Source organism: Acomys minous, assembly GCF_964271855.1.
Source record: "Acomys minous genome assembly, chromosome: 4".
NCBI classification, from domain to species: Eukaryota; Metazoa; Chordata; class Mammalia; order Rodentia; family Muridae; genus Acomys; species Acomys minous.
Window position 1 is genome coordinate 12806199 of NC_140486.1, and position 12102 is coordinate 12818300.

At 46.1% G+C, this 12102-nt stretch overlaps 1 protein-coding gene across 1 annotated transcript in view; it reads right to left on the reverse strand.

Annotated features, from left to right (window-relative positions):
* ZBTB7C (zinc finger and BTB domain containing 7C) overlaps positions 1 to 12102 on the reverse strand; it is a 311453-nt gene that overhangs the window by 287275 nt on the left and 12076 nt on the right. The window lies entirely within an intron of this gene.

The window sequence follows — 12102 nt, forward strand, 5'->3', positions numbered from 1 at the left end:
TGTTTTCCAGCCACAAATCAGAGCTGTTCTGGAAAATCCCAGCCATAGAATAGAAAGAAACATATACAAACACCCTTATAAGCAAGATGGTGGAAGACAGCCTGGGCACAGACCTGCTGGGGGATGCAAGTGGAAACCTAGAGAAAGCCAGTGGCTCCATGCCATTCTACAAGGAGGCAAGGCCATAACTGGAAGCAACTGAAAGGAAATCCCAGGCTTACCGTCTTGCCAGCCAACAGAGCTCCCGATGCCCCCTGCCCCCTGCCCCCCAGTCTCTAAACTTCACTGGAGCCTCAAATCTATGCCAGGTCTTTCCAACACTGCCCAGTGCATCTCTCTGTGCTCTCTGCCTTCACAGCTCACACTGATGTAGGAGGAATTCATTCCGGTTGTAACCCAAGACGACTTCTCAGAGTGGGAAGTGGGCTCAGTGACTTCTAAAGAGCAAATCGGGCTTTCATAGGAGTGAAATAAGACATGGCAAATTTAAGGACTACCATGAGGAAGACTCAGCAGGGACATGGAATGTGATGGCATGTTCTAGAACAGCTGAGTTGCTGGGGTCAGGGTGTGCAGAGGTCAGAGATGATAGGCCTCTCTGGGGCAGTGGAAGCCTAGTGTGAATGGAGTGGATGTGGAGGCACTATAGGTTTTACCATAGCAAGTTAAGGTGCACCAACAGCATTGCAGGAAGCCCTCCTGGGGGTAGGGGTTGGAAAGGCCCATAAGGGTATGTGGGGGTGAGGGGAGCATATCCTTCATTCACCCGACAAGCCAGTCTCCATCCTAACAGCCGCTCAGAGTAAATGAGGCTTTCTTTATTGCTAAACAGCCGCTGAAATTGAGAACACTAGAAAACAAAGTCACCTGAAAGCCACAGCGTATCCCAGCTCACTGTTGACCCCTGGCAGCCAGCTGCCCTCTCTGCAGCATTCCAGAGCTTCAGGGGATCTAAAACACAAGCGTTTGACCTTCCTATCTCTTTGCCTCTACCTTTCCTCAAACCCGAGAAACCAGAAGTACTAAAATGAGCCGAAGAGAGAAGAGCAAGAAAAAGAAAAAACAGATCTGGGGCCCCTGTCACCTGAATATATACAAGCAAGAAATGTCAATGCTATCTTTTGTTTTGTTTTGTTTTGTTTGAAACATGGTTTCTCTGGGTAGTCTTGGCTGTCCTGGACTCACTTTGTAGACCAGGCTGACCTTGAACTCACAGCGATCCGCCTGCCTCTTGCTGGGATTAAAGGCGTGCGCCACCACATCCAGCATGTCAATGCTATCTTAAGTGGCATCTGAATGTAGCAAAATGTGCCATTTGACCGAAAGCTTGGCTTCCACCTTGCACGGTGGCCTGATTGGCTATGCTAGCTTATTTCATAAGTCTGCTTCCTCCTTGTAGTTGAAATCCCAGTTGCCTTTTAAAACACCTCATCCACAAAGCCACTGGGGCTCCCTGCCACCCTCCCCACTGCGCCTCTTCTAGACATCTTCAGTACTAAACAGCTTGCTACCTATTCCCAGGGTCACTTTGTTCCTCATCATGTTTCGGCGGGTGGTCGTGTCCTCTCCTGGTGAGGGGCTGGCCCTAAGCTCAGTTGTATTCTGCATTTTCACATGGGCTTTCCCGAAACACATCACAATGTGCTGGGTATACAAGAACAGAGTGAGCCGCTGCCCAGTAACTGGTTGTTTAAGCTGGGTTTCTGTCGCTTATTTGCCTATTTGTTTGGTTTTAACGAAAGCTTATATGTACCTCTTGTTTGTCATACTGATCAATCCATGAGAGAGTCTGGCTTATTAAACTGATTTTAAAAGACCTGATTTCATTTAAACTGGCAAATACTAATATCATAGAAATCAGACACAGAAGAAGGGAGCTTGTGCAACTCGGTGCATTGCACATGGAAGTCACTGGTGCATAACTGATTTAGAACAAGTAGCAATAAAAGGATTTTTTAGACATGCACAGAGAACTTACAAACTGTTTTCTTTAAGATTTCAAATTGTGTGCTCTTTCTCGTCTTGTTTATATGATTAACTGCACACACATGCACACACACACACACACACACACACACACACACACACACACACACACAGTCTTTATTTTGGATTTAGTTATACTTCTGCCCAACCTTATCTGAGTCATCACACTTTCTAAATAACAGCCCTGCAATCTAACTAACGTGAAGGCTTCGGCTGGGAGGGGCCAGCTAGCTCTGCGGCTGCTTTTGTTAATTATTCGTAGTGATGTTCAAAGCCCTTGAACTCTTTGTGTGTCTGTGTTTCAGTCTGCGTCCGCATCTTTGTGTATGTGTGTGTATATGCTGTGTATGTGTGCATATATGCTGTGTATGTGTGCATATATGCTGTGTATGTGTGGGTATATGCTGTGTATGTGTGGGTATATGCTGTGTATGTGTGGGTATATGCTGTGTATGTGTGGGTATATGCTGTGTATGTGTGCGTATATGTTGTGTATGTGTGGGTATATGCTGTGTATGTGTGGGTATATGCTGTGTATGTGTGGGTATATGCTGTGTATGTGTGGGTATATGCTGTGTATGTGTGGGTATATGCTGTGTATGTGTGCGTATATGCTGTGTATGTGTGCGTATATGCTGTGTATGTGTGCGTATATGCTGTGTATGAGTGCCTGCCCATCTGTGGGCCTTGTAAACCCTCCAGGAGTCTGCAGCACCCTAAAGATGGCTTTATTAAAGAACAAGGAAGCACTGCGGGCCTTGTGGACAGAAAGATGATGGTTCAGTTATGAATTCTACTCCCATCTAATGTGTGGCCCAGTGCCAAGCCCTTTGCTTCCATGACTCTTGGTTTTCTAGTCTTTAGAGGGGGTAGCCTCTAAAATAAGTGGATGTATGTAGCTCAGTGCCTAGTTCAGGAAAACATCAGTTAACAGTCATGATGGACAGGACCTCCCTTGTGTGTTTCTAAGGATGGACTGTGCCTCAACCTCCATGCAGCTCTTTCTCAGCCCAACCCTCAGCCTGTCTGTTACTAAAGAGACCCACCATTGTGCCAATTTCTTTCAGTGAGGCTTGCCTAACAAAAATAAAGACTTGGACTAATCCTGAGTATGAAAGAGTTTAAAGCACTAGCAGTCAGCCCAGCATAGGGCCTGGAATCGTGAGGTACTTGACATACAATTTTGGAACAAATTAATGAATTCACCCTCTCCCCGGCACTTCTCTGAAATCCCTTCTCCACACTGGGAGATGCCACACAGTCACAGAACTGGACAGGGCGGGGGGGGGGGGCGGGAGGGGAGGTTCTCATGAGAAAAATGTATACTATATCTACGATGCCATCACTGGCGTTAGAAAAGCTACCACCATCCATGTGCTGGGCAGCACTGGTCCAAGGGCCCTTAATGAGGGAGTATCCTGGAGTGTCTGTAGACACCTGTGCCTCTTCTATGCTTTAATAACAGAATGGTAAATGGTGCCAGGGAGATGGCTCCATCCTGGAAGCTCCTGCTCTGCAGGAATGAGGACTGAGGGCTGGAGACACGGCTCAGTGGTGAAGAGTATTACTTTGCTCTTGCAGAGGACCTGGGTTCTGTTTCCAGCACCTCTGTGGTGGCCCCCAAGTACCTGTAACTCCAGCTCCACATACATGTACGCAAACATTCAAATGCATAAGATAAGAATAAATGAATATTAACTTTTTATAATTTATTCATATTACACCCCGATTGTTATCCCTTTGCTTGTATCTTCCCGTTCCCACCCTCCCTCCCTCTTCCACCCTATTCCCCTCCCCTAGACCTCTGACAGGGGCCCCTCCTCCCCCTTCATCAGACCACAGTCTATCAGGTCTCATCCGGATAGCCTGCATCCCCTCCCTCTGTGTGCCCACATGGTCTCCCCGCCATGGGGAAGTGATGAAATCCAGGGCACCAGAGTTCATGTCAGAGACAGTCCCCGCTCCCCCCACAAAGAGGAATGAGGAATCAGAACCCCAGCACCCATTAGAAAAGCCAATTGTGCTCTTGTATACCTGTGACCATACTGCAGGGGGTACAGACACAAGCAGATCCCCTCAAATGCTGAGACCAGGCAGTCTACTCAATCACTGAGCCCTAGGTTCCATGAGAAGATCTGTCTCAAAAGATAAAGTGAAGGCCCTGTAAAGATGGCTCCATGGTTAGATGAAGTGAAGGCCCTATAAAGATGGCTCCATGGTTAGGAGCACTTACTGTTCTGACAGAGGACCATATAAGATGGTCCACAATCACATATAACTCCAATTCCAGATGATCTGACACTCTTTTCTGAAATCTTCGGGCACCTGCATGTACATGGTGTACATACAGACCAGCAGGCACACACATGTAAACATAAGTAGAAATAAATAAGATTTTTACGTGGAAAGCAATATCAAAAGATACCTGATATTGACCTCTGGTCTCCACACACTTGCACTCAGGCATCTGCACACATACAGACACATACATGCATACATTACACACACACAATCAGGGATTATTGTTGTCTAGCTAGAAAAATGACATGTTTGCACTAGAAAAAAAGAAAATCAATACAGATAAACTAAAACAAGAAATTTTTAATTTCAGTACTTTCATTTTCATTACACGTTTGCACACAGACGTGTTGTTACATAAATAGAATCATAGCATTGCTTTCTCAGTAAAGGATTTTGACCATCTTTTCGAAGAACTCTGTAAATCTCCACAGAATTTATTTTCTTAATGTCTTAGTCAGGGTTACTATTGCTGTGATAAAACATCACCACCAAAGCAATTTATCGAGGAAACAGTTTATTCGGCTTACACTTCCTCATCTCTGTTCATCATCAAAGGAAGCCAGGACAGGAAATCAGACAGGGCAGGAACCTAAAGGCAGGAGTGATGCAAAGGCCATGGAGGGTGCTGCTTACTGACTTGCTTTAATGATTTTCTCAGCAGGCTTTCTTATAGGACTCAGGACCAACAGCCCCATCAACAACAGGCTGGGCCCTCCCCTACTGATCACTAATTAAGAAAATTCTCTGATTCTCCACATGAGGAGTAGGGATGGGCAAGAGGGGACAGTAGCTGTACCTCTGACAGGTGCCCATTGGCCTTGTGGGCACACAGAGGAAGGGGATGCAGGCTGTCTTGATGAGATATGATAGACTGTGTTCAGATAGCGGGGTAAGAGGACCCCTCCCATCAGAGGTCTAGGGGAGGGAAATAGGGCAGAAGATGGAAGGAGGGTTGGAATGGGAAAATAAGAGTGAGGGGATAACAATAAGGATGTAATGTGAATAAATTATAATAAACAATATATTTTTTTAATTTTTTTAAGAAAAAAAATGTTCTACAGCCAGATCGTATGGAGGCATCTTTTCAATTGAGGCTCCTTCCTCTTATATGACTTTAGCTTGTGTCAAGTTGGCATAAAACCACCCAGAACACTTAGTCAAGAAAAACAAAAGACCATATCTTTCAGGGGTACCAGGGATTAAATTGAGTCCTCATGCATGCTAGGCAAACACTACTCCATTGAACTATATCCTCAGCCCAAGAGGTTTATGTTTTCAAATCTTTTTTTTTTTTTTTGAGACAGAGTCTCACTGTGTAGACCAGGCTGGCATTGAACTCATGAAGATGCCCCTGCCTTTGCCACCCAAGGGCTGGGGTTAAAGATGTATGCCACCACAGTTAGCCCTTCAATTCATCTTTTAACACACACAACAAGATGTCGGACAATTCAACACGATCAGAGAGTCAATGAAGTGGAAGGAAACCCCACTCCTCTCACACCAGCGGGTTCTAAGAGCTGTTTCTTAGAGGTCAGTCTTCACAGCTGCTGAGGCTTGCTGAAGGACTGTGATCACATGCATGACTCCTCCCCTCATCCTCCTGATATCTTCAGGTGACAACAAACCTAACCCACCCACGGCCAGGTTCCCTGCACCCCCTTGCTCTGGCAGAATAAAACACTGCCTTCCACCACTGCCAACATTGGGGTCCAGCCCCAGCCAGTCCCGTCTGTCCTGCTGTCCAAATGTCTCTCTCCAAAACAGATTCATCTTCCTCTGCAGTTACTGAGGGAAACCAAGGCACCAAAAAGCAAGTGGGAGCAGTAATCCAGTGAGAGCTGGGAACCCCTCAACCACTCTGGCCTTGCCCTGAGATCTTTGCGCTTGATAAAGAACTTTGCTGTGGCTCTTGCTATCAGGAAGAGCTCTCGTATTTGCCTTCCCGTGCTGTAGGGCTAGCACAAACACCTCCCTGAATAAGAAAGCCACAGGCCCCCACAGACCCCACGGGTACGCTGCTTCTGCTAATAATCAGTTGTTCGGCTCAAACCTCAAAAGTTTTCCATTTTCTCATCTTAAAATATATGTGGGGATGCTGGAGCCACAACCCTTCCCTGGGGGGAGGGAGGGGGTGCGGAGGGGGGAACTAGTTCCAGAGAAGCAGAAACCAACCAAATCTGGGTGACTGCCACCGTGTGATGGCAGAGCCCTTAGGATGGACTCAGGCAGCAGAAGGGACAAGCTCTAAGTGCAAGCCCGATGGCCTGGGGCCCCGAGTGACTATGACGCAGTGTGATGTCCTCAAGAACTCTACAGTGGGCTAACAGCCACCCTGCTATTCACGGTGGTGAGAGAAACCAGGACGAAGCACCTGAAGGGACCTGCTCTGCTTCCCACACTGGACAGCAGGAGGCCAGGGTATGAAGCCTGTTCACTTCACTCTCAGAAACTCCTTTCTGCCTTTTCTGACTGTAACCCTTATGTATTTATTTTCTGCAGAATAATAAAACTCTACTGAATTAACCAGATACGTCTTGACAAGCTCCCACGTTCACAAAACCAGGACAGAAGCAAGGATCTCAGTCAATACTCCAAGTGTCCTTCTTCTTTCCACAGTTAAGCTTCTCAACCCAGGACATTCACGGAAACGCCTGCCTCTCCCTGGAGGCTTGCTCAGCTGCAGCTCCGAGCCCAAACCCAGGGGTTCGGACTCAGGTGATCTGAGTCCTCTGGGGCCATTACATGCATCTCTCACATGTTCCCAGAGGACGCTGACCCTGCTGGTGTAGCTTAGAAACCATTCCGATAGGAGCCCTGTCTGCATCCCTCCCCAGCCAGTACAGGATCAATAAGACTCCAGGACTGACCGCTGTCTCCTTTAGGTGTTAACCCCTCACATCTGCTCAGTGGTGCAGCTCTAACTGCCCTGGTGCTCTCCACATGGGTCTGCCACTCGCTTCTCTCCCCCTGCAGCTCCCAGCTCCATGGACAAGTTGGCTTTCTGCTCCACACCAGCTGGCAAAGGCTGAAAGGAACAGTCTTGTACACAGGCACCCCAGCAGGATGAATTCTCCAAGAGAGTCCCTGGGATCAGAGGGACGACTGTCCGCCTCTCAGAGCAGGAGAGCGTCCCCTCCCACAACACATGGTTTGTGTAATAAGTACTTGTAGCTACATACAATCTGAGTCTTCAGGGGCTCATCTTTTTTAAGCATTGAATGCTTTAAAAATAAAATGCCCTTTAAAAAAAAATCAACCTCCAAATACAGTTGTTTTATTGTTACTTTCAGAACTTTCAAACTAACACACATGTACACCCCAATAGAATAAAAGAAGAATAAATAGTAGTTTCTAAATAGAAGACAGGTTGCAATGGGAGGGCTTTGTTTTTGTTTCTGTTTTCTCTCTCTAGTGGCTCAATTTCTTAATTGGAGTTACTAGGTTTAATAATGGTTTCTTTTGGAACACATCTCTATGTTCAGAGGTCTCTCCTAGAGCCCCAGTCCTCTCTAGCACTAAGTCTTTACCAACAATGCTTGCAGTATGGGAAGATGTCTCTGGAGCTAGGTCAGGTGACTGATCTACCATCCATCTAGGAAGGGGACAAATGGGCCCTTAATGAGCGTTACACATCTCTGTCCACTTCCTCCTGTGCTCACATCAGGTCATTCGGAGGAGGACGGTCCAGAGACCCTGGTCTAGACTCCCCTTCTGCTGTGAGTGTTCGTGGTCTGCTCCATCAACCCCAGGACAATAGCTGCTCTACAGATAATGGAGACTTGGCTAAAATGAGCCCAGAAATGGCTCCTACAGACGGATAGTGAGACCAGAAAGTGGTTTGGGTCAGATGCACTAATGAATTTGCTTTTGATGTGACAATACCTTGGCATCTGTGAACTGACAATGACCCAAAGCAGAACTCTTGCTGTCCAAGCACAGAAGAGCTCCACCTGTCAGGTGGGACAAAAGGACACATTCTAGATGTCCCCTGACATACATCCTGATGGTGGGGCTCCCCCTGCAGGCAAGAGGAAGAGGAGGCACAGCTCCAAGGACTGGAAACAAAAGGCTTCTTTTCCAGTTTCCTTTCTACTGCCTTAGGTCCCCACCCTGGGCTTCTCGGATTATTCCCCAAATCAGCTCTCATTGATGGAAAGTCAGTCAGCGAATCGTAAACCTAAAACACAGCAAGTCCTCGCATTTGAGAATTACACATCAGTAAAGATTTTCAAACTGTTCAAGTTTGCTAGCTATGGTTGTACATGCCTGAAGTCCCAGCTCTCGGGTATCTGAGGTAGGATGCTTGTAAGCTCAAGACAGACTGGGCTACATAGTAGAATCTTGTCTCAAAACATGTACAGGAGAGAAAAGCAAAGGAAGGTGGGAGGGAAAAGGAAGGAAGGGGAGGGGCCAGGGATAGCTCAATGGTTAAAACCATTGGCTCTTCTTGCAGAGGACCCAGGTTCAATTCTAGGCACCCACCTGCTGCCTCACAACTGTGTAATTCCAGTTCCCGGGATCAGATGATTTTCGTGGCCTCCCTGGGCACCAGGCACAGATATGGCACATGGATACATATGCATATGCAGACAAAACACCAATACATATAAAATGAGTAAACAATTTTTTTAAAAGGAAGAAGAGGAGATGAGGAGGGAAAAGGAAAAGGAAAATAAAAAGTAGGGAAACAATCTGTGAGCCTGAGAACATGGTCCTGCAGTAAGACTTGCCTAGCTAACATAGATTTTTGTGTTCAATCCCCAGCACCACAGAGCTGAAAAGTTTTTGACTAAAAAAAAAAAAAAAAAAAAAAAAAAAGTGTGTTTTTCTTTAATGTGAAGATTTCATTTGATTATACTCTCACTAATCTTCCAATCAAAACTAAGCATAGTTTTAGTCAGGATATCACATACACGTGGTGTGTGTGTGTGTGTGTGTGTGTGTGTGTGTGTGTGTGTGTGTGTGTATGAGGTATGGACTAGCAACATCAGGAGCCTGAATGAAGACAGCTGCTGTTTCATCAGCCACCATGATATCCCTCACCCTCGGGTAGCCCAGAACCTCTCAGATGCCTGCAAAGATGGTTACTGGTCTCCAGAGAGCTCCTTGCAGCACGCACTTTACAATTCAGCATCTCATCCTTGGGCGAAGCTAACCACACAATGAAGCCACTGGTGCTTGCTCTTCCACCCTGGCCAGCTCCAGCCCAGCAACTCCACAGTGGTTTTGGCAGCATTTCTACCAAGGCCATTGCACTTGAAAACTTCCATGGCTTCGCTATCCAAATCTCACTAACCCCAAACAGGGTGGAGTGGACTTAACTTCAAATCTTTTCCCCCTGAACTTCAGAAAAGAAAACCTCTACCCAATCACTTTTTAAATCCGGGGACAATGAACCTGGGGAGGGGCAGGGTTAGCATTCCAGAAGTTTCTTTTCTTCCTGCTGCCGTATTTGGTTCGGTCAAATCAAACACTACCAATGGCAAATGCTCCAACAATTGATTGGGGGTGGGGGGGGGGGCGCTGAATTTTCTGGTAACACCAGCTTGCAAGAGCAGTTTCTGAAGGGCTGTCTGCATCCACCGTGGCAGAGCTGAGCTCTGCCAGAGACTGAGGAGATGAGTCAAGGTGGAGGTGGGGGCGGGGGAGCCAGGGACCCCATCAGGGGAAGATCAGATCCGTCGGTTCATTTATTTTGACAAATCTTTTCTTTTTAATCATCTATAATGAGGCCATAGTACATTGTGCCTTGTGTATGATATATTTTGGAAAGGTAATGAAGTCTGGGGAATTGGAGGCGTAACTCAGCTCCCAGCTATTAAATCTCTGCGTGGAAGAAGGATAAAGTCAAAGATTTGTGTGTGTGTGCAAGAGTGTAAAAATTATAAGGCTGGCACATTAGCAGGGGCAAAAATTAGCCAGGTTCTACTACTCTATTGAGATTTAGGGCACCGGAGTACAGTGACTACATTTTCCTTAGAGATCTTTACAGCTATTTGGAATTATGAACCCATAATATGCAAATGCACGGGGCTAAGAAATACGCATTCTTGGCAGAGACTGAAGATGTTATAATGTGTGCTGTAAACGGCCCCGCGTATGTGTATAAAATCAGCACGCACATACTAACTGGTCGATTATCCCCTCTAAAACCGCACATAAATTCTCTTGACAGGAATTGGAATTTTGCACACATCCCAAGAATGAACAGACTCTTAATGCGCTGTGTGTGAAGCATGGAGTATGGGAACTAGCAGAAAGGGCCACTAAGCTAAATAAGAGATCTTTCTGGATCTGGAGAGCAGCAATGAGAGGCTCAGGGCTACGTTTTCCTTCTGAGCATGATAATTATAATGTTAGCCATAGTCGATAATATTTATTGAGTTCTGGGCTTCAGGACAGACACTGTGCCTGGTGTTTCCCATGTACAACCTTAAGGGGAAAGAGAGAGAATATGTGTGTGCACGTGTGAGTCCAAATACATGTATTTGTGTGTAAATAGGTGTGCCTGTGAATGTGTATGCGTGTTCCATTCCAATGTTTTACTACCGCGGCAAATGACTATTTCCCAAAGGAATGCAGCAATTTCTTATGGTAAAAATGTTAGTTTGTTCACCAGGCAAGAAGGAGAACTCAGTCCACCAGCTCCCCGGTGGTAGGGAAGAGACCTCCTACGAAGACCTGTCCTTTTGTGGTGAGAGTACTTCAGACCTGGAGCCAAACTCTAGATAATTGCCATTTCTGATAAAGAGAGTGGAAAGTGAGGGAGCTGCAGCCCAGAATCTGAGAAGAGGTAACAAATGCCCAAAATAGAATGTTGCTGAGTCAGGTCTTCACAAATGCAGGGGCTGGGAAATTGTAAGGAAGGAAAGAAAAGCCTTTAGTTAAACAATGGCTTTTAATGACTTCTGCAAATAGGTGGCTCTATGCAAGGTGGCTGAATCTGGTGCATCAGACCCTAAAGAGATATGAAGCTGCTGGCAACACTATAGAAGGAGACCACAGTGTGAATAGGTTTCTATAAAGTAAGTAGAAATATTATTTTATAAAATAATTCATTTTTACAACCTCGCTCAGTATCTCTATTCCTGGCAAAGCAGGAAAAAAATAAAAAGACAGAAGGGCCCTGGTAGACAAAGCAAGCATACACTTTCCTCAGTAACTGGCAAGGAGAGGACCAAGGACTGCCCCTATTGTGCCCAGCTTGTGAGTGAAGCTTCTGAGTTCTTGAAACTAGCTGAAATCTGAATTAGGACACATTTTTGTAAAAAGCAAGCGTACCATCACAGCTAAACCCAAAATACAAAGCATTCTGCTTGTCCTCCATGCAAAAAGCAAGGCTAGACACCTGAGGGCAGGAGTGGTGTGGCTCAGTCAGGAAAGTGATTGCTGCATAAGCGTGAAAATTGATGTGGACCTCAACTCCAGCATCCATATAAAAGCCAAGGGCGGCACCACACAGCTTTAAGCCCTGTGCTAGCTGGGTGAAGACAGCTATCTCCAGGGCTCAGTGACCAGCAAGCCAGTTTAACCCAATTAGTAAGCTTCAGGTTGAGAGAGAGAGAGAGAGAGAGAGAGAGAGAGAGAGAGAGAGAGAGAGAGAGAGAGAGAGAGAGAAGGCCTGAAGATAGCCTCATTAGGTGAGATGCAGATCTTCCCCCACCAATCTTTTACAGAGACAGATGGCCAAAGGTCAGAGAGCATCAGGAGAATAACAGACAAGCATGTTTTCTTAAGTGGTTTGCTTTATTTGTAACAGTGGTAGGACAGAGGGACCTTGAGATTGCCAAGACGGACATAAATCCACTGAAGGAA